The following is a 22970-nucleotide window of genomic DNA, read 5'->3' as shown; positions in this document are numbered from 1 at the left end:
GTTTGGTAGAATTCTCCTGGAAAGGCATCCAGCCCTGGACTCTTGTTTGTTGAGAGATTTTTGATTACTGATTCAACTTCCTTACTAGTTATGGATCTGTTCAAATGTTCTATTTCTTTCCGTTTCAGTTTTGGTAGTTTATATGTTTCTAGGAATTTGTCCCTTTCTTCCAGATTGCCCAATTTGTTGGCATATAATTGCTCATAATATTCTCATATTATTGTTTGTATTTCTGCGGTATTGGTTGTAATCTCTCCTTTTTCATTTTTTATTTTATTTATTTGGGTCCTTTTTCTTTTTGATCAATCTGGCTAGGGGTTTATCAGTTTTGTTCATTCTTTCAAAGAACTAGCTCCTGGCTTCATTGATCTATTCTTGTTTTTCGATTTCGGTATCATTAATTTCTGCTCTAATCTTTATTATTTCTTTCTTTTTTCCTACTGGTCTGGGCTTTGTTCTTTTTCCAGCTCTTTTAGGTGTTAAGTTAGGCTGTGTATTTGAGACCTTTTTTCCTTCTTTAGGAAGGCCTGAATTACATTATACTTCCCTCTTATGACCACCTTCATTGTGTCCCAGAGGTTTTGTTCTGTCGTGTTTTCATTTTCGTTGGTTTCCATGTACTTTTTAATTTCCTCTTTAATTTCTTGGTTAACCCATTCATTCTTTAGTAGGATGTTCTTTAATCTCCAAGTATTCATGGTCTTTCCAGTTTTTTTCTTGTGGTTGATTTCGAGTTTCATAGCATTGTGGTTTGAAAATGTGCATGATATGATCTTGATCCTTTTGTACTTGTTGAGAGCTTATTTGTGACCTACTGTCTGATCTCTTCTGGAGAATGTTCCATGTGCACTTGAGAAGAATGTGTATTCTGCTGCTTTAGGATGAAATGTTCTGAATATATCTGTTCAGTCCATCTGGTCCCGTGTGTCATTCAAAGCCATTGTTTCCTTGTTGATTTTCTGCTTAGATGATATGTCCATTGTTGTAAGTGGGGTGTTGAAGTCCTCTACTATTGTATTATTATCAATGAGTTTCTTTATGTCTGTGGTTAATTGATTTATATATTTGGGTCCTATCACATTGGGGGCATAAATATTTATAATTCTTAGATCTTCTTGGTGGATAGACCCCTTAATTACAATATAATCCCCTTATTCTTCTCTTGTTACAGTCTTTGTTTTAAAATCTAGTTTGTCTGATATAAGTATGGCTACTCCAGCTTTCTTTTGATGACCATTAGAATAATAGATAGTTCTCCATACTGTTACTTTCAATCTGCCGGTTTCTTTAGGTCTAAAATGAGTGTCTTATAAGCAGCATATAGATGGGTCTTGTTTTCACAGTGGGTCATTGTGATACCCTATGACTTTTGATTGGAGTATTTATTCCATTCACATTTAGAGTGAGTACTGAAAGATAAGAATTTAGTGCCATTGTGTTGCCTGTTGAGTTGGTGTTGTTTCTGGCAGTGTTCTCTGGTCCTTTCTAGTCTTTGTTGCTTTGTTTTTTGTTTTGTTTTGTTTTGTTTTGTCTTTTCTCCACTCAAGGGTTCCCCTTAGAATTTATTGCAGAGCTGGTTTAGTGGTCATGAACTCCCTTTAGTTTTTGTCTGGGAAATTCTTTATCCCTCCTTCTATCCTGAATGACAGCCTTGCTGGATAAAGGATTCTTGGCTGCACTTTTTCCAATTCAACACATTGAATATATCCTGCCATTCCTTTCTGGCCTGCCAATTTTCTGTGGATAGGTCTGCTATGAACCTGATCTGCTTCCCTTAGAGGTTAAGGACTTTTCTCCTGTGCAGCTTTCATTTTTTCCTTGTCTGTGTATTTTGTGAATTTGACTATAATATGGCTTAGTGATGGTTGGTTTTGTGGAATCTAATGGGAGTTCTCTGTCGTTCTTGAATTTTGATGTCTCTGTCCTTCCCCAGATTAGGAAAGTTTTCTGCTATAATTTGCTCACATAAACTTTCTGCCCCCTTTTCTCTCTTTTTGTCTTCTGGAACTTCTATAATTTGGATGTTATTCCTTTTTAATAAGTGACTGAGTTCTCTAAGTCTTGTATTGTGATCTTTTGCCTTTGTTTCCCTCTTTTTTCTGCTTCATTATTTTCCATAATTTTATCTCCTAAATCACTGATTTTATGCTCTACTTCATCCACCCTTGCTGTCGTGATTGCATCTTGGTTATAGCATTTTGAATTTCATCCTGACTAGATTTTATTTCTTTTATCTCCGCAGAAAGGGATTCTATGCTTTTTCAACCCAGTTAGTATTGTTATTATCATGGTTTTAAATTCTAGTTCAGACATCTTGCTCATATCTGTGTTGATTAAGTCCCTGGCTGTCATTTCTTCCTGTTCTTTCCTTGGGGTGAATTCCTTCATATTGTCATTTTGTTAATTATTTTTTTACATTTTATTTGTTTTTGAGAGAGAGAGACAGAACACAAGTGGAGGCGGGGCAGAGAGAGAGGGAGACACAGAATCCAAAGTAGGCTCCAGGCTCTGAGCTGTCAGCACAGAGCCCAATGCGGGGGTTCAAACCCACAGACTGAGATCATGACCTGAGCCAAAGTTGGATGCCCAGCCAACTGAGCCACCCAGGTGTCCCTTGTCATTTTTAAGAAAGAAAAAAATATTAATAAAATAAATTAAAAAAATTAAAAACAAAACAAAAAATTGAATAAAGGAAGCTAGATCTTAGGTGTGTTTTGAAAGAAGCTTATTGAAAGAAGCTCAATAGGATAGAGGAAAAAGGGAAAGAGAAGAAAAAAAGTTAAGTAAATTTTTAAAATTAAAAAAATTTATATAATAAAATAGAATAAAATGAAGTAAAGAAAATGAAATAAAAAATTTGAAAAATAAAAAATAAAGTAAGAAAACAAAAACAAAAATAAAAATTTCTCTTTCTGTATCCAAGAATGAGGAAGAAAAAAAGAAAGGGGGGAAAAAAGAAAAAAAAAAGGAAAAAAATAATTTAAGCAAAAACAAGCAAAGAAAACGAATAAACGAGCCAGCAAACAGAATGAAACTTGAATGACGTTACATCCAGTTTCCCCTAGGACTGAAACTATGAAGGGTTCTGTAGTCCATACTCTAAGTGGGTGGAGTGACTTTGGTGGTCTTCTAGGGGATGTGCTTGGAGGGCGCAGTTGGGTGGGGAGTGGGGGGGGTGGGGGTGGTGTAATGGCCCCATTTTCCACTAGGTGGCGCTGCTTAGCTTACTGGGGTGGACCAGTGTAGTGCACATGCGGGCGGGGGGAGGGAGAGGTGGAAATGACTTCACCCAATTCCCTAGTCTCCAGCACAGGAACTTGGTTCACTCGCCACCCCATGATCAAGCACCCTACCTTTGTCTCAGGCCTCCGTTCACTTCCTGCCTCTACCCTGTCAGTGTCCAAGCTCTGCCTGCTAGGTGGCACCTCCCTCCAGAGTTTTATCTTAGATGGGGTTGTGTTTGAAAACCCCCACAGACCCCTGTGGCTTGGACCCGTGCCAGCCCTCTGGGGGAGGGTCTTACAGATCAATGGCCAGGTGCCAGCTTGCCCCAGAAAATGTTCATGCAATCACATAGCAGCAGAGGTTCAGAGATTAAGTCAAATCATAACACACAGCTGGCACCAGTTGTCACTGCACTCTGGTGTCTTTGTCCCAATACCAACAAATGCGGCTGCTCTCCAGGGTCCTCTGGGACCTTTGCCTGTGATGAGGCCAGGCTGTATGGCTTCTACCAAATGCACTACAAGTAGGGGAACCATTTCTCCCTGTGTGGCGCACAGATCCCTCAGACCCCACTGCCTGCTCCTGGCGATTTGTCCTATTTCCTTGCCAGAGCACTGCCAGGCACTGAAATCTGGAACTTCAGACTCTGTGCTCCACTGTTTATAGAATGCTGGTGGCATCGAAACCCTCTCCTTTCTTCTCCTCAATGGTTTTGGGGAACAGATTTCTTGTTCAGTCCCCTCTGAGTGTTTTCACTCTTTCTGTCTCTTTCTCTCCAGCTGCTTTCAGGGGAGTGCTTTTCTTGCACAATCCCCAATGCGCCACACTCTCCACTTTCTCTTTCTCTGTCTTCTCTCTGCAAAAACAGTTTCCTACCCTCCACGGTTTTTCTTTCTCCCATTTCACCTCTCTGCACCGCAGATGGCCAAGTTCTGTGCCTCAGGTTATGCAGATTGTTGTGTTAATCCTAAAATCAGTTTCCTAGGTGTTCAAAATGGCTTGGTGCTGATCTAGCTGCATTTCAGGGACAAGACAAGCTCAGGGCCTCCATCCTGCTCCACCATCTTAACCCGATCCTGATGGGGTCCTTTTGTTTCTGGTGTCTTGGGCCTTTTCTTTAAAGACCAAAGGGTGTTCCTTTGGATGAGGGAGGATCACACAGCACTTGGGGGCAAAGATACAGCCAAGTGACCTGGCGCTGGAGGCCACGATGGAGAAGATCCCCACAGCCAGAGTGGCCTTGCCCTGGGCGCCGTGGCGACTTGGGAGGAGGGCCACCCAGACACTGCTGGACACCAGCATACTGAAGGTGAGGAACTTGACTTCACCGAAGGTGTCAGGCAGGTTTCTTACCCAGAAAGCAACAGCAGGGGTCCCAGGATCAAGAAGCCCAGGTAACAGGGCAGAAGGTGGACACAGTAGGAGGCGGCATCAGAGCCCTCATTACACTGGATGGTGATGTGGCCGAGTGAAGACTGAGGGTCCTTGTCCAGGAAGTGGGGAGACATCCCCAGGCAGACCCCAAGAGGACCCCTTGAACGAGGAGCAGAGGAGTGAGCTGTGCAAGGACCTGCTCACCTCTGGACCCTGCTTGTTGACCCTGACTACAGTGATGGTCTTGACTGAGATGGGGGACAGGGCCGCCGTGAACCCAGCTGCAGATGTGGTCTGTTGGTTGGATGAGGCAGGTGGCAGCAGTGGGGCAGCCAAGGAAGAGCAAGGGGCAGAGGAAGCAGAGCATGGGGGAGACAGGAGGGCATTGCTGAGGGTCCGCTTGTTGGCTTTGACCAGGGGGGTTTCAATGCCTCACAAACACCACCAGGGTCAGAACGGAGAGGGCAGTTAAGGACAGCGTGAGACATGCTAGAGTCAGGCCAGGAAAGTCTCCGTTTTGGGAAGGCAGTGGTCCCCTTTCTTATTTGGATAATGACCCTCGGGCAGAGCCTGCAGTGTTTGTGTCTGGAAGGAACAAAAAGATTGTCACTCTCTCCAAGACGGGGCATTGCACATTTGATACGATGCAGATAGCCAGCCCTCTCACCCCCACCACCCAGGTTTGATGGTTTTTCTCTTTTGTAGACTGTTCTTTTTATTCTTTTGTAGAGAGAAAGAGAAAGCGCAAGCGGGAGCCTGCTTAAGATTCTCTCTCTGTCTAGGGGCGCCTGGGTGGCTCACTTCGTTAAGCTCAGGTCATGATCTCACGGTCCGTGAGTTCGAGCCCTGCGTGGGGCTCTGTGCTGACTAGCTCAGAGCCTGGAGTCTGCTTCGGATTCTGTGTCTCCCCCCTCTCTGCCCCTACCCCACTCATGCTGTGTCTCTCTCTGTTTCTCAATAATAAATAAATGTTAAAAAATTTTTTAAAATAAATAAACATTAAACAATTTTTTTTTTATTTTTTTTTTCAACGTTTATTTATTTTTGGGACAGAGGGAGACAGAGCATGAACGGGGGAGGGGCAGAGAGAGAGGGAGACACAGAATCGGAAACAGGCTCCAGGCTCTGAGCCATCAGCCCAGAGCCCGACGCGGGGCTCGAACTCACGGACCGCGAGATCGTGACCTGGCTGAAGTCGGACGCTCAACCGACTGCGCCACCCAGGCGCCCCATAAACATTAAACAATTTTTAAAAGGATTCTGTCTCCCTCTGCCCCTCCCCGACTTGCATGCATGCATGCTGCAAATAATGCTTTTTAATATTTTACTTTTATGGATTACTCTTTTTTAAATTTATAATAAAATTGGCATTTCTTTGCATCAAGAAGGATGCAGGGTACAACAGTTAGGGCGGAGTGAAAGAAAACATGGATGCCAGGGAGAGCATGAATGAAACCTCTTGAATGCCTGGACACCAATGTAATAGATCCCCTAGACTTCCCAGTACCCTTTGTCTTTTCTCTTCTGTTCAAAGGGTGTCATTTGCAGCAGGACATGCTGTGGTGGTTAAATATCTCATCTCTGAGTTAAAATTCAAATCCCACTAATAACCCTTCTGAGAAAGCTGCTCAATTGGAACGTGCTTCCGTTTCTATGACAACCACCCACACCACTGTGCCTTCGTCCCACCTTTTACCATGCTGGATGGACGTACTTTAAAATCAACAATGTATCTCCCTTCTTGGCTGGCTTGCCCCATTTATCTGGCACTGAACACAGCTAGGTTAAATAGGAAGAGAGAATATCCTTCCGTAGCATTTGTTGAAATACGTTACGTCACTGAGTAATTCAGAAGGCCAGACAGTTGTTTCTGGTGTCTACTCGTACATCTTTCTTTTTAAAAGCTGTGTTTAAATCCAACCCGAAGCATGGAAACACCATAGGTACAGACCTCTATCTTTTTTTTTTATTTTTAATTTTTAATTTTTTTGTTTTTTTTAATGTTTATTTTTGAGAGAGACAGAGAGACAGAGACAAGTGGGGGAGGGGAAGAGAGAGAGGGAGACACAGAATCCAAAGCAGGCTCCAAGCTCTGAGCTGTCAGCACAGAGCCCCATGCGGGGCTTGAACCCATGAACTGTGAGATCATGACCTGAGCTGAAGTCGGATGCTTCACCGACTGAGCCACCCAGACGCCCCTTTTTTTTTTCATTTTTATTTTCAACATTTTTTTAACTTTATTTTTGAGAGAGAGAGAGCGCGCGAGCACATGTGCACAAGCAGGGGAGAAGCAGAGAGAGAGGGACAGAAGATCCAAAGCAGACTCTGCACTGAGAGCAGCAAGCCGCATGCGGGGCTTGAACTCATGAACTGCGAGATCATGACCTGAGCCAAAGTTGGACTCTCAACCAGCTGAGCCACCCAGACGCCCCAGACAGACCTCTGTCTGACAGTCAGCCACACATAAAAGAATGGAAAGTCCAATAAGGCTTTCTTCTGAGAATACTCCGTGCACTATTTCTATTCTCCTCTCCTGGCTGGTACAGGGGGGTGGGACTCACGGCTTCTGCAATCCCCAGGCAAGAATGAAGGCACAATACCTCGCTACCACAGATTCCTCAAAATGAGAATTTCTTAGAAAAATTCCAGGAGAATCAGAGTTCCTTCTTAAGTGGATGGTACTATTGTGGTTGTTTTTTGTTATGGTAGCGATGTATAAATAATGTTTCTGAGACAAGATTTGACTGTCATCCAAGAATCTGAAAGGTTGGTTTGGTACATGATGACCACAGGGTATGAGACCTTAATACAATTTCTGATATTTTACTATGTGGTAAGAAAACTGCCAATGATAACAGGAAATTGAAGAAGAAGAGAAGGATGAAGAAGAGGAGGAGGGGAAGAGTCAAGACAATAATACCACGTTAGGACTTAGTCTGTTTTCACCCTTCACATCTATTCCTCAGTCCTTCCCCCAACTTACAAGGAGAAGACTATAGTTTTCTTTATTTTGTAGTTTAGGATAAGGAGGCTCAAAAAGAATTTGACTTTGTATAAATAAGTAAGCTCATGATGCTTGTAATAGGGATGTAATTAAGCATAATGATGGGGGTTTCAGGACTACTCACCTGAGGAATTTTGTAAAGCCCCAGATGTCTTGCCATGGGACTAGAAAGAGCTGAACTTGTTGTTCCAACCACTGCAGCCAGAGGGGGGCTGCCCCAACACCTGTAGTTAGGAGTGCAGCCCTTGTAACCTGAGTGCAGATTGACCCTGGAGTCCCAAAGGGAGACACCCAGGGTGAGGTTGGGAAGCAGACTGGCATCTCTGTTGATCTCCTCAATGGCCAGCGCAAAGCATCCAGCCCCTTCAAAGGTTGTCCCCAAAAATCTGAACAGGAACATCAAGAACTAGTCAGGAACCCATTAGAATAATAAATTCAGTATAGTTGCAGGATGCAAAATCATGAACTATCAAAAAGAGAAGTTAAGAAAACCATCCTATTTACAATAGCATCAAAAAGAATAATATATCTAGGAATAAATTTCACCAAGGAGATGAAAGGCCTGTATGCTGAAAACTATAAGACACTAATATAAGACATTGAAGACAGGGACCCCTGGCCAGCTCAGTCAGTGGAGCATGTGACTCTTGATCTTGGGGTTGTAAGTTCAAACCCCACGTTGGGTGTAGAGATTGCTTAAAAATAAAATCTTAAAAAAAAAGATACAATTTTATTCTTGGGAATTTCTGGGGCTTTCTGTGTCTTTCAATAGTATTGTTAATACCTTGGTTCTCAACGATGATATAACCTTTTGTCTTTTTATTTTTATTTTTATTTTTTACTCCATAGATTTTTTCTTAAACTTTTATGCTTACTTGGAATCTAATTATGGTTTCCTTTTCACCTTATTGGTCTGATGAGTCTTGGACTAGCATCCATTATATTATATTTGTGTATTACCCATAAAGATAAATAGCATAGTTGGGAGAACTGACCCTCTACTCTCTGTTGTTCTGATAGCTAAGAAAGTGGTCATCTAGCTGTCCAGTGGCCATTTAGCCTTTTGTAAAACTTGCTACTATTCACCTGTGGTTTTTAGTACCCTCTACTTCTCTCTTACCTATAAAAATTCACGGAACATCAGAGTGGATAAATCCACACATACAGCGTACTTACTACAACATTCACACACAGTTCATTGTCCACTCCTGTTTGATTGTACAATTCTATTCACAGCACAACTTTGCTATTGTTGTGCTGTGAGTGGGACACAACATAACAAAGGTTGTAAGTAACCTTCGTTCATTTTAGGAACTGTCTGAAAGGCCCATCTCTTTGACAGAAATCATTATACAACAGTTTAGAGGTCAAGAGTCTTTGAACTCCTTACCTCAGATGACTGACTTTGTCATCACTTTGTCTCATCATTCCAAAATCATTGTATCATGCATGATTCCTACTCAATCCTTAGGAAAACTCTGCATTGAAAGTTCCACTTAAACCACCTTCAAATCACAAAAGAAAAGGTCCCAACTTGCCCCCTTCACGCAGAGGCTAGGAGACATCATTGAGGAAGTGCTCTGTCATGCTGGGATTGGAGGGAGCTTGGCTTTATCTCATGGACGGGTCATCTTGCTGATATCTGGGGATGCTATTTGACAGATGTTAGGAGGGTGAACATACATGCAGGTAGGTTGGAGCAGGATTAGTAAACTAGAGAGAGAACGGGAAAATAAAAGCATGCTCCTGCTTAATCAGCAAGCATTCAGAGACAGAGTGTGATTGGTCTTCTTCCATTATGTCCAAAATGTCATTTAGAACAACTCTATTTGGTGGAATCAGAACACTAACAAAAGAGTAAAGTAGTGTTTACTGGTCCTATTCCTTTAGGATCATAGGAGATTATTCATGATATTTTAGGGCAGCTTTTCAAAACCCAATAGACATTTTAATTAATTAATTAATTTATATTTATTATTTTATTTTAGAGAGAGAGTGTGTGAGTGAGGGTGAAGGGCAGAGGGAGAGAGAGAGAATCTTAAGCAGTCTCCATGCTCAGCATGGAGCCCAACACGGGGCTCGATCCCATGACCCTGGGATCGTGACCTGAACCAAAATCAAGAGTGGAACGCTCAACTGATTGAGCCACCCAGGTGTCCCTGGACATTTTTAAATTCAATAAAGGCAGTCCAGAGGCTCAGTTGAGTTTCTGATAGCCTCAGATATCTAGAGAAAGAATTGGAATCCAGGTCCCAGACAAGGAGGGAGCTGGAGTCACCTTTCTTGGTCCCCAAGAGCCAGGGAAACCAGAAGAGGACAGACCTTTGCAGTCACTTCCTCAATCCCCCAAATTAGTGACGAGGCCTCAGGCTGTCAGAATCTCAGGTACAGACTTTTTCAAAGATGATTATCATTACCTTTTGTGATATTTACAAGTAATTTCGCAACACTGAGAAAATGTTTATTATTCATTGTGACATAGAGATCATGAACTGTTAGTACTGTAAAGCTCATTTGTTGGATGATTATATAAATTTGTATTTCTTGAGCACCTGGGTGGCTCAGTCAGTTAAGTGTCTGTCTCTTGATTTCGGCTCAGGTCATAATCTCAAGGTTTGTAAATTCAAGCCCGGCATCACGCTTTGTGCTGACAGCACAGAGCCTGCTTGGGATTCTCTTCTTTCTCTCTGCCCTTCCCCTGCTCGTGCACTCTCAAAATAAATAAATAAATTAAAAAAAATTGTTTTGTATTTCGCAAAGGAGTATACTCTTGTAGACACAACGCAAAGTCACATTGTCCCAATTACTCAGCAAGAACATCTTTAAACAAATTTTTTTTGTAACGTTTATTTATTTTTGAGAGAGACAGAGACAGAGTGCAAACAGGAGGGGCAGAGAGAGGGGAAGACACAGAATCTGAATAGGCTCCAGGCTCTGAGCTGTCAGCACAGAGCCCAACGCGGGGCCCAAATCCACAAAGCGTGAGATCATGACCTGAGCCAAAGTCAGACGCTTAACCAACTGAGCCACCCAGGCACCCCAGGGCAAGAATGTCTTTGAGGAAGACAATGATATGACAAAACCGAGCAAGGAAATGGGGTGTTTCCATGGGTGGAGGACTGCTCTGAGGACCAGGCACAGGGACAGGCACTGCACACATTATGTCATTTCTCCTTAATCTTTATAACCAATACTGTATGATCTCATATGAGAGTGAACCAAACAGAAACAAGCAATGAGACTGTTTCACCCAATGTCACATCACTGGAGGGTGAGGGTGTTGAGGAAAGCATTCCTCATGACTCTGATGCATCACAAAGGGTTTCAGAGGGCTAAGGGCTTGTTACAGGGGCTGGCTCAGTGGGAGGAGGGTCCCACTCTTGAGCTCAGGGTCATGAGTTCGAGCCCCATGTTGGGTATAGAGATTACTTAAATAAAACTTAAAAAAAAAAAATGGTTTATCACAGGCCTAGCACAGGAATTACCATGGAGGATCCTTAAAACTGACTTTACAAATGAGGTGTGCCCACTCTAAAATCCCCTTCTGCCCACCTCTGTGAAGTCCCACAATCCCCCGGGTCACCTTCTCTCTGGAATCTCATACATTGATTTTTCAAAATCTTCCCATGTTGATGCATTGTCAACAATTGTCTGTAGGGCAGAGCATGACAGCACTTTCCAGCATTAAGGCTATGAGCTCATTTAGTCTTTAAAACTTGATGTGTATTAACTTGTTTACCTTATCCCAACCCAGTGAGGAAGATGTTATCGTTACCCATAGTTCGTGAATGAAAAATCACAGGCATTGTCCTTACTAATTGCTAGAGCCACTGTATCAACAAGTCAGACATGGGATTTGAACGCAGTCTATAGATAAAGCCTGCGTTCCTGACCAATGTGCTACCGCCTGACCCCTAACAGGTAAACCTTGGTCCCTCACACAGACGCTAGCATGTAGACAGTCACCAAAAAAGTGTTGAGTGAATATATAAGCACAGATTGGCCCCAATCCCAGTAGACGATTTGGGATGACAGTCAGCAGATGTGATTTCCCATTGCAAACACAGGCAGGCTCCTCCGTTCCCCTTCATCATAGTGTGTGGGGTGCGCCTCTAGAGAACCCAAACTACTCCTAGCTCGTAGGACTCTTCCACGGTTCGAATACATGTTTGCCACAATCTCAGTTCATCCACCATGGTGTGCTCACTTCCAGAACACTGGGTGCATGTTACTCAGAGCGGCATCACTGACCTATGAGGTGTTGGATGCACATTTAAAAAAAATTTTTTTTTTTAATTTACACCCAAATGAGTTAGCATATAGTGCAACAATGATTTCAGGAGTAGATTCCTTAGTGCCCCTTAACCATTTAGCCCATCCCCGCCTCCGACAACCCCTCCAGCAACCCTCTGTTTGTTCTCCATATTTAGGAGTCTCTTATGTTTTGTCCCCCTCCCGGTTTTTATATTATTTTTATATTATTTATGTTCATCTGTTTTGTCTCTTAAAGTCCTCATATGAGTGAAGTCATAGGATATTTGCCTTTCTCTGACTAATTTCACTTAGCTTAATACCCTCATGTTCCATCCACATAATTGCAAATGGCAAGATTTCACTCTTTTTGATTGCCAAGTAATACTCCATTGTGTGTGTGTGTATGTATGTATACACACACACACACACACACACACACACACACACACACACACACACACCACATCTTCTTTATCCATTCATCCGTCAATGAACATTTGGGCTCTTTCCATACTTTGGCTGTTGTCGATAGTGCTGCTATAAACATGGGGGTGCATGTGTCCCTTCGAAACAGCACACCTGTATCCCATGGATAAATACCTAGTAGTGCAATTGCTGGGTTGTAGGGTAGTTCTATTTTTAGCTTTTTGAGGAACCTCCATACTGTTTTCCAGAGTGGCTGCACCAGTTTGCATTCCCACTAACAATGCAAAAGAGATCATCTTTGGCCGCATCCTTGCCAACATCTGTTTTGCATGAGTTGTTAATGTTAGCCATTCTGACAGGTGTGAGGTGGTATCTCATTGTGGTTTGATTTGTATTTCCCTGATGATGAGTGATGTTGAACATTTTTTCATGTGTCTGTTAGCCATCTGGATGTCTTCTTTGGAGAAGTGTCTATTCATGTCTTTTGCCGATTTCTTCACTGGATTATTTGTTTTTTGGGTGTTGAGTTTGATAAGTTCTTTATAGATTTTTGGATATTGACCCTTTATCTGATATGTTGTTTGCGAATATCTTCTCCCATTCTGTCGGTTGCCTTTTAGTTTTGTTGATTGTTTCCTTCGGTGTGCAGAAGCTTTTTATTTTAATGAGGTCCCAGTAGTTCATTTTTGCTTGTTTCCCTTGCCTCCGAAGACGTGTTGAGTAAGAAGTCGCTGCAGCCTGGATGCACATTTTTAATGTGTGGGAAGCACACTCTTGCAATTATTTTGGAAAAGTGATCCTTAATTAGTACCGTCTATACGGATGTCATCAAATTTGCATTTTCCAAATTTAGGTAGGAGGCAGAGTCATGAGTAAGACGTAGCAGACAATCATGGAAGTTGACCAGGAGTCGTGTTTCGTAAGAGGGCATGGGAAATGTTGGTGCAGGCATGCCTAGCCCCCTGTCATCTTGTCCCCTTCTCCTGTGCCCCTCTTCCCGATTCACTTAGCAGAGTTCTGCAAGGTGGTCTCCAGGTAAAGTGAATGAGGGAATAGTTTTTGATGAGCGTAAGGTCAAAGATGGCCACCATAACAACATCAGCAGGCCTGTCAAAGTGAAGCCTGAGAGCCCCTTGCTCAGGTGGGCTGAAGGCAGGCACAGAGCCCACAAGACAACACAGCAGAGCCTCAAGGGGCATCCTCCAGGAGCTGCCCCTCACCCCACAGAGCAGGTGAGGCATCCTTTCTCAGGGAGGCTGGTGCTCCCTTCAGCCTTGAGGAAGCTTCTGAAAGCAAAACTGGAGTGGCTGCTGTTTTTGTGAAGAGTCACACCACACAGTGTGTCTTTCTCTTGGGTCCTTGCTGTAGTCATCGGCTTTGAAGAACCAGATGACTGATGCTCCTGTTTGTTTATTTTGAGAGAGAGAGAAAGAGCTTAAGCAGGGAAGTGGCGGGGGGGAGGGGGGGGCGATATCCCAAGCAGGCTCTGTGCTACTACTGCACAGCCCAATGCAGGGTCGATCTCACAAACCGTAGATCATGGTCTGAGCCAAACTGAAGACTTAGACGCTTAACCGACTGAGCCCCCCTGACGCTCTCCTAGAGGTTTTAAAATTTTTTTTTTTTTTTGAACGTTTATTTATTTTTGGGACAGAGAGAGACAGAGCATGAACGGGGGAGGGGCAGAGAGAGAGGGAGACACAGAATCAGAAACAGGCTCCAGGCTCCGAGCCATCAGCCCAGAGCCTGATGCGGGGCTCGAACTCACGGACCGCGAGATCGTGACCTGGCTGAAGTCGGACGCTTAACCGACTGCGCCACCCAGGCGCCCCCTAGAGGTTTTAATTAAAGGTGGAGTGTCTGTTCCCATAGCCATGAGCTTTGAGTGAAGCATAAAACCCCAAGAAAATGGCTGAACTTAGGGCATCTATGTATTTGGGAGAGCCCTGAAACCCCAAGGACATTAAAACGTGCTGCAGGCCTGTGACCTCCACCTTCTTCCTGGGTAGACCCAAGAAGAAAATAGAAACAGAGATGGCAGCTGCTTACCAGATTAACACACAAGAGGTAATGCCAGTATATTTAAAAGAGAAAAGGCACGAATGGTTAAGGGGATTGGCTAAATTAGAATGTATTGCAAAATGTAGAACTGTGAATCCATTGAAAAGTTTTGTGGAACAGGAGTTTATATATGTAAAGCAGGGCTCCTCACTGTTGAGATTCTGGCAGGGTAACTTCAGGAGAGAGCTGTCATGTCCACTGTGGGATGTTTAGCAGTACCCCTGGCCTCCACCCACTAGAGGCTGTAGAATAGAACCCCTCCCCAAACTGTGTCAAGCAAAAATATCTTCATATGTTGCCTTGTGGCCCCTGAGGTTTAGAACCACTGGTGTGTCTATACATCTATACATCCACTTTGGCTCCTGAGCGCCAACCACAAGCCAGGAGTCAGTCTAGGACTAGTAATGTGATGTAATGTGCTAGTAATGCATCACACACGTGAAAATGGCAATGGTGAATAAGAAGTCAGTTATTCAACTATGCACAACAAGATGCAAACTGCCCATTATTCCTGCCATCAGGAAAACAGTACTGCAAATACCATCTATGCTTGTTCATTCTCTCCAGAATCCATTTCATCCCTCTGGATGAAAAGGGTGCTATTGTTGAATCTCTCCTTTGGGGAGCATGGGGAAATGGGCCATCTCTTTCAAGTTCCAGAAAGAGGATCTCATGCTTCCTGAATACTCAGTTGTCTGCTTGCATGTTCTAGTAACATCTGAGGATGACACTGAATGATGGGTTTCCTGGGCTATGAGCACAGTTCCTCTCCCCGTGCTTTGCCCCACAGACAGTGGGTTGGAAGGAGGGGTGTCATGCCTCCTTTGCCACCTGCTGACTTGCCCTGCACTCCCCAGAGCTGCTGCTGTTGCAGTTTTAACCACTTTCTCCAATAACTGTGGCTCCTTCCCTGGGGCTGCCTTCGTGGGAGCAGCTGGGAAGTCACCCTGATTGCTCCAGCAGGGCTAGGCTGGGAGAAGCCCAGGTCTGTGCCTGGCATTTGGTTTCTGTAGGAGGGAGTCCAACTGGAGGAACTGAACCATCAGTGATTAGGGGACCCAAAGCTCTTAAATGGTTCCAATCACTTTTGCTTCTGCTAAGTCATTACACTTAGAGGAAAGGTAATTTATTTATTATCAGATAGAATTGTGGTAAATGGGTAAGTGTGACTTCCCACTATTTAGCCTTATTAATGTGGTCTGGGTTTACCATTGGGAAAAGTGATAATTGCTTATTTTATTTAAATGTTTATTTATTTATTTTTGAGAGAGAGCGAGAGAGCGAGTAGGAGAGGAGCAGAGAGAGAGGGAGACAGAATCCCAAGAAAGTTTTGTGCTATCAATGCAGAGCCGGATGTGGGGCTTGAACTCACGAACCGTGAGATCATGACCTGACCTGAAACCAGGAGTTGGAAGCTTAACCAACTGAGCCACCCAGATAACTGGTTATTTTAGAAAAGTGGGGGTAATGTAAGTTATCAAGATAAATATTGAAAATAATTGATTTTTTTAAAAAAGCTTATTTATTTTGAGAGAGACAGTGGGGGAGGGTCAGAGAGAGAGAGGGAGAGAAAATCCTAAGCAGGCTCCTCACTGTCAGCGCAGAGCCCCATGTGGGGCTCAGTCTCACAAACTGCAAGATCCTGACCTGAGCTGAACTCAAGAGTCCGACACTTAACCAACACTTGAGCCACCGACACTTGAGCCACCCAGGCGCCCTGAAAATAATTGATATTCTATATAGATGGCCACTGTTAACAACTTGGTCTGTTTCTTCTCAGTTCTGCTTTCCTGAGCAAGTTTATATTGAAGGATGTTCGTGTAGGCCAAAAGGTGGAGCCTGGCTGGGCTGCCATGATTTCTCCTGACTTCCCGGGATTCTGACCAAGGATTAATAGCCTTCCCAGGGAAACCTTTGGGACAGCCTATCTCAGCCTTTATTTCTTCAAAATTTTCCTATTCAGGGTGAGGAACAGAATCTTTTTTAAATGACCGTATATTCGGTTAGGTTACAAAGAATGCATCAGTATGTCCAAAAATTGAAATTACAAGTGTCATTTATGCTCACAAGGCAAGAAATGAAGAGATTTAAAGGAGAACATGAAAACCTAAATAAAGGATGCTTACAACAGGAAATTATAAAACATTTCCATTAAACAACTCTAGGGTAAAAAGGAAAACATGAATGAAAATTATGAAATTTGTACAATTTCAAAACAAAGTTAAAAATGAACATCAAAATTATAGGGGCACCTGGGTGGCTTAATCAGTTGAGGATCCGATTCTTGATTTCCGCTCAGGTCATGGTGTCAGGGTCATGGGATTGAGACCCTCATCAGACTCCCAGTACAGAGACTGCTTGAGATATACTCTCTCTCTCTAAAAAACAAAAACCCACATTATCTAAATTGCATGAAATTCTTTCAAACCATCTTATGTGATGACATAATGGATAAACTATCAGAATATTCTTAAATTACAGTGTGTTATATGAATGTACTCTACTTCTATTTGCTTATTTACTGTAAGGGTCGTTTATTTTACTGTGATCTCCATGACTTTGGAGACCACCTCTATTTTGTTAGGATTCTATCATTTTACATCAACTTGGCAAAATACTTGGTACATAATAGAAACTAAAATATTGGATAAATAAAAGAATAAGTGAAATGAAATAGACAAAAATGGCTTAAGATAAAGCTCTGGAATATCATTGTGACTTTGTGTCAGAAATTTCTGGTTTGAACCTTGGCTCCCAAAATTTCACTTGTCAAGAAACAGTGTAATGTCTTCGAGCCTCAGTTCTGTATGCCTAAACTAGCAGTATTCATTTATCCATGCATTCATTCCTGAATTCAGTTAGCAGCCTCTTGGCCAGTGGATGCCCACCCCACAGTGAATTCCGTAGGGAAAGCACCTTCCCAGACAGCAGGTGCTAGCTTCCAGGTGTCAGCAGAGGTACCGCCAGCACCACCAGGTACTGACGAATCTCCCAGTTCAAGAAGCAGCTTGCTCCAGGGAAAAAAAAAAAACCCGAAGGGGTGCAAAGAGCAGGGGTTTTGGAGTCAGCAAGACCCGGGTTCAAAAACACGCTCTGATCTTTACTAGCTGTGTGACCTTGGGTGAGTTAACCTGACCTCCCTGTGCCTCCGTTTATGCACCTGGAGACCAGAGAGCTCAGAAGAAACAACAGTAGGGTTAAAAGGATTAAATAAAACTTTAAGCGGAAATGACACTTTTGACCTGGGGCAGCAATGTGCCAGCTGCTAGCAGTGGTGGTAGTGAAAGTCCTAATACCCGTTAGCTGCTATTTTGATGATCACCACCACCTTGTCTCACAAGTGGGAATGCAGAAACTAGTGCCTTACACATTTATTCTTAGTACCTAGTCCCAGAGGGCACCACCACAAACCCAGCGTTTCCCCCACACGTGGTGCGATGTAGTGCTGTGTAGTAAGAAACAGGTATTTGTTCTTCGCCCCTTTCCGGCCTGGAGCTCCCCAACCCTAGGAATTTCCTAAGTGCTGAGAGGGAAGGCTCTCTTTTGTTATGTTAACGAACAGGAAATCGAGGGAAACTCCTTTGGTGGGGCTGGTTGCCAGGGGAACCAAGCCCGCGGGTGAGGGTTCGAACTTTTAATCCCACCCCCTGACCTCGGTGCGAGGGAGAGGGGCTGGAAATTGAGTTCCATCACCATTGGCCAATGGCTTCATCCACCGTGCCTTTGCGGTGTAGCCTCTTCCGAAAAAGGACGCGGTTCAGAGCGCTTCCGGGTCGGTGAACGCGTGGAGGCGCTGGAAGAGTGGAAGCTTCACCCTGTGCCTCTTCCAGGGCCATTTCTGGGTTACGTCCTTTTGTAACGCTGGTGACTGGTAAGTAAGACGCCTCTCCCAGGTCTGTGATCCGCCCTTGGCATATTAAGCGCTCGGAGGAGGGTCCCCAGAAACTCTGACCTACAGACCTGGAACTGGGGTCCGGTTTTGGGGGCGGGAGGGTAGGCGCCGTCCTGGGGGCTGAGCCGTCGCCAGCGAGATAGGGTCAGAATTAGGGTGGATCGTAGCACACGCCAGTGGGGTCATTGTTCGACGGCGGGGAGAGTCCACACTGCGACTGCAGTCAGGATTGTACACACACGCCTATAAAAACGCAAAAACAGAGTCTCCACAAAATTAGTCACCGTGGTGTCACGCACACAAACATACGCTTGCACAAACGGTGGTTTCTGTGCACACACCCATTCGGTTTCTGTGGTTCCCTACACACACACACACACACACACACACACACAGAGTCATCCAGAGTCAGACGGTAATTTAAGGTTCTGTAGGCTCACCTCTGCCGTGGTGCCAAAGCAGCCAGAGACGACACACCTGCGGGCACGAGCATACACACTCAACCCCGGTGTTTCCCCCTCACACACGCAAAACACAATCACAAACACAGGGCCTCAGAAGATACAATGGCACAAAATGGGCCTCACGGACTCAGACGTACCGTCACAACCCGGGACTCACGCCCAGGTGCCAGGGGCGGGTCCACACCGCACACCTCTCAGAGAATCCGGGGGACGAGGCGGTCACCTCAGATGCAGCCACTGCGCGCGCGGCCGCCCGACGCTCCTCTCCGCGCGCCGCCGCGTCCCCACGCGTCGCAGGGGCTCCCGGGAAATGTAGGCTGCGGGCCAGAGAGGCGCAGCGCAAAGGACTCTCGGGACCTTCGTTCTACGTTGGCGCGAACGAGATTCTACTTCTGGCCTGAGCATCGTTCCTGGGCCCCTCTCCCCGGTCTTTTCGACTCCGGGCCGGACAGATCTCGATACGCGCAGACCGGGAGTCTGCCCCACGTTCTGGGCCTGGCCCCGCTGCGCCCCGGAGGCTCCTGGGGGTTGCGGACTGAGTTCGCAGTGCGCACGCGCAACCGCGGGGGAGCCCGGCTCCCAGTACCGCCGAGCGCCACAGTGCAAGCCCATGCACGGGAACCTGCGGGTGTGCTAGCCGGTGAGGGAGGCCACCTGCGGAGGCCGGGTTTGGTTCCTTGGCTCGCAAAAAGGCCCTCGCGCCTCAGGGCAGCCACATGATTTAACTGGAGAACCGTGGCCCCGGGAGCTCCAGGTACACTCTGTACGTGCGCGCGGCTCTACTGCTGCGTGGGTTGTGCTGGGGCGGGGCTCGGCCTGGCGCGCGCTTCGGTGCAGGGGTTGCGGTGGCGTGCTTGCGTAAGTGTCTGTTGCATGTGAGGGGGCGGGCCTCAGGCTCAGCGTGTGGGGAGTCCCCTCGCCCCCGCCCGAGGAGAGTAAGCGCGTGCACGCCGCGTGGCTTTGTTTAGGGGCGGGGCCCGGCGCGCTCGGGGAGGTCCGGGGGCGGGGCGGTGGCCTGCTACGTGTTGTGCGTGTGAGGGGGCGGGGCCGGCGGTTGCCCCTGGGGTCTCCGAGGGGAGTGCGCAGGCGCGGAGGGGCACTGGGGGTGCGGGGTGCCGCGCAGTTGTCGGAGTGGTCTCCGCCGGGACCCGACCCGGGCGGACTGAGTTGAATGTGAGTGTGTGTCTGTAAGACTGTGGGGTTGTGTGTTTGCGTGCGGTCGTGAGGGGGCGCGGGGGGCGCGGGCCGGGGGTTGCGCGGGTCATGACTCAGTGTGGATTCCTGACGAGGCCTCGCGGGGTCGTGAGGGGTCGTGGGCCTGGGGCGGCGCAGGGTCGTGACGCAGTGTGGGTTCTGGCGGGGCTGCGCGGGTCCTGAGGTGGGGTGAGGCTGCGGGTCCGGAGCGGCGCGGGGTCGGTCGCGGGCCCGGGGCAGCGCGCGCCAGTGGCAGCGCTGAGGGGAGCACCGGGTCTGGGACGTGAGGTGGTCGGCGTTCTGCGTCTTGTGTGTGTGTGTGTGTGTGTGTGTGTGTGTGTGTGTGAGAGAGAGAGAGAGAGAGAGAGACAGACAGACAGACAGACAGACCGTGGGCAGGTGGGCGCGCGTCCGAGGACCACCGTGCGCCGTGGTCGTTTGTAAGACAGGAAAGATGTTTGGACAGCCAGGAGTGGGTATGCGGGTGCTGCTCCGAGGCCTCGTGCTGGTGGGGCGCGTTTGTGTGCGCCCCAGACCGACGGGGTCGTTTCTCGCCGACGGCTGTGCGACTTGGGCGGGTGAGAGTGCGTGTGCGGTCGTCTCCCTTTCCCTGTGCAGGCGTCCCTGTGGGAGGGTTCCCCGCGGTCACGCGGGGGAGACACCCCGCCCGCGGCTTGGCGCCGCTTAAGTAAGCGTCGTGTCGGGGCAGAGGTAGGGGTGCGGTGGTGAACGCTGCCGTTTGCATTTCCGAGCTTGGGGGTGCGCGGTCGGCCTTTCCCAGCTGAGGGGCGCTGCCCCCCGTAGCCAAGCCTGCGAGCCTGCCTTCGTGTGTATTTGAAGTGGGGGGCAGAGCCTTGCTGGCCTCTGGGACCGGTCTCCTCTGCAGCAGCCCTGGGGCTCCAGGTTCCATCGCTCACTAGTCGTGTGACCCCGGGAGAGGTCACTCCGCTGGCCCTCAGTTTCATCTCTAAAACAGGGACGGTTCATAATGCCGGGCTTGGGGTGAGCCTGGAGTAGAAGGGTGCCTGGCCCAAGTAAGCCGCAGTGGGCGATAATTGCTTAATGATTAGCGTAGTCACCCCAGGGGTCTCACACCCAGAAAAAATCCGAGGGCGGAAAATCCGAAGTTGAGCCTCGGAGTAGAGGTTTCAGGCCCACCTAGAAAGTAACCTTGAAGGCCAGGTTGGAGCTTAGGTCCGGAGTTTAATAGTCGGGTCTTGGGAGGGCAGTAGCAGGGTGCATGAGGGGAGACCAGTGGCTCAGGGTCTTCCAGGATGGACATGTCCCTGGGGAGCTTGTGGGGTGAATAACCTGGGTCGGAGGTGGCAGAGCCTGAGGGGAAGGATTTGCTGATAACACAGGGGTCTGGAGATTTTTTCCGTGTCTGCCCAGGCGTCTTCCTTCTTTGAGTTGTGGATTCTTCGGGCCAGATAATTTTTGTGTAGGGGCGGGGGCGGCGCGCTGCCCTGCCCTGCCTACTGTAGGATGTTTAGCATTATCTCTGGCCTCTACCCATCAGATGGCGGTAGCAGAGCCCCCTTCCCCCCACGTGTGAAAGCAAAAACCTTTCCCTACGTTGCGGGGTGTCCCCTGGAGGGCAGGATCGTCAGAGCTGTGACGAAGTGTGCAGATAGGAAAGAGGGCGAGGGGCTGGAGGAAAGAAGACATAAGGATGATGTTCTCTACCCGAGAAGAGAATGTGTCTGTGGCCTGCCCGAGTCACTCACTCCGTAGTCCAGCGGCTGCCATGGGTCAGGCACTGTGCTAGTTAATGAACAAGACAGGTTACTCTCCATCTGGGACTGGCATTCAGGAGGAAGACGGTTCAGTTTATGACAAGCAGTGGCAAGCGTTTTGTTGGGTAAAGCAGGGTGATGGGATTAGGGACTAAGCACAGGATCAATACCCAGGCTTCCCGTGGGCATCTCATTCGGTTCCAAAGCCAGTAGTGGCCACCATCAGTGACTTGGTGGTATCCTTTGGTGGGGGAATCCAAGAGTTTGCCTTTGAGGTCATCATAGGCTTTTCTTCTTCAACACTGAGGTGTGGGTTTCTACCGGAGAGGTCAGACCTTCAGCCCCACCCCACGGCTCATAGAGACTGGGGTAATGGTTCTAAACTGTGGCTTCCCATTAGCATCTCCTTTAAAAAGAAATGCCCAGGGGGCAACTGGGTGGCTCAGTTGGTTGAACCGCCCGACTTCAGCTCAGGTCACGATCTCACAGTTCATGGGTTTGAGCCCCATGTCGGGCTCTGTGCTGACAGCTCAGAATCTGGAGCCTGCTTCCATTCTGTGTCTCCCTCTCTCTCTGCTCCTCCCCTGCTTGCACTCTGTCTCTCTGAAAAATAAATAAACATTAAAAAAAATTATTTTTTTAATTTTTTTTTTCAACATTTATTTATTTTTGGGACAGAGAGAGACAGAGCATGAACGGGGGAGGGGCAGAGAGAGAGGGAGACACAGAATCAGAAACAGGCTCCAGGCTCTGAGCCATCAGCCCAGAGCCTGACGCGGGGCTCGAACTCACGGACCGCGAGATCGTGACCTGGCTGAAGTCGGACGCTTAACCGACTGCGCCACCCAGGCGCCCCTTAAAAATTTTTTTAAAAATAAAAAGAAGTGCCCAGACTTGGTTCTCAGAGATTCTGATTTAATTAGTCTGCCGTTGGGCACAGCCATCAATATTTACTAAAAAGCTCCTGAGACATTTTAATGTGCAAACAAGGTTGAGAGCTGTAGCTCCGAGAGCTTACTTGAGTAATAAGGTAACTTAATTTGGTAGAGGAAGAGGAGGAGACATGAGTGACAAGTGCTTTCAATATTTTATCCAAGACAGTCTTGACAGCTGTGCTTTCCTGCATTAGGGACGTTCCTAGCCCCGTCCTACAAGTGAGGAAATCTGTTTCTGTGCGAAGCCCATATTTTCTGTTACAGTTAGACTAGGGTCCTTAAGGAAAGTATCTTGTTATCTTGGCCTCTGGGACTGGCAGGATCAGAGTAGGGGTGATCGTCAAATATTTGATAGCTGGTACAGCAAAAGCTGATTTTGAAGGGAAGCAATGAGATTGCTCATTA

The 22970-nt window shown here is 46.7% G+C and overlaps 1 protein-coding gene and 2 long non-coding RNA genes across 9 annotated transcripts in view; 1 reads left to right on the top strand and 2 right to left on the bottom strand.

Moving 5' to 3' along the window:
- ZNF667 (zinc finger protein 667) overlaps positions 1–22970 on the top strand; it is a 60916-nt gene that overhangs the window by 14024 nt on the left and 23922 nt on the right. The window contains exon 1 of one of the 5 annotated variants that reach the window (XM_045440249.1): positions 18115–18215. The exons of 1 other annotated variant lie outside the window; for it this stretch is intronic. The gene's annotated coding sequence lies outside the window, so the exon portion shown is untranslated. Of the gene's footprint in view, positions 1–18114; positions 18216–19342; positions 19464–19756; positions 19874–22970 lie in introns of those variants that run through there. 3 more of the 5 variants (XM_045440247.1, XM_045440248.1, XM_045440250.1) reach the window with 3 other exon arrangements.
- On the bottom strand, positions 13003–16649 carry LOC123577976. Its single transcript, XR_006702188.1, has 2 exons — positions 16597–16649; positions 13003–13685 (listed from the first exon to the last, which is right to left on the bottom strand). It is a non-coding gene; the product is annotated as an uncharacterized LOC123577976 (long non-coding RNA).
- LOC123577946 lies at positions 16671–19177 on the bottom strand. Of its 3 annotated transcripts, none has more exons than XR_006702150.1 (3): positions 18838–19177; positions 18038–18479; positions 16671–16716 (listed from the first exon to the last, which is right to left on the bottom strand). It is a non-coding gene; the product is annotated as an uncharacterized LOC123577946 (long non-coding RNA). The 3 variants fall into 3 exon arrangements; XR_006702152.1 differs by having other exon boundaries at positions 16675–16716; positions 18305–18479; XR_006702151.1 differs by having other exon boundaries at positions 16703–16720.

Source organism: Leopardus geoffroyi, chromosome E2, assembly GCF_018350155.1.
Source record: "Leopardus geoffroyi isolate Oge1 chromosome E2, O.geoffroyi_Oge1_pat1.0, whole genome shotgun sequence".
NCBI lineage: Eukaryota > Metazoa > Chordata > Mammalia > Carnivora > Felidae > Leopardus > Leopardus geoffroyi.
Note: the sequence above shows the minus strand (reverse complement) of the source record. Positions and strands in the feature narration are given on the sequence as shown.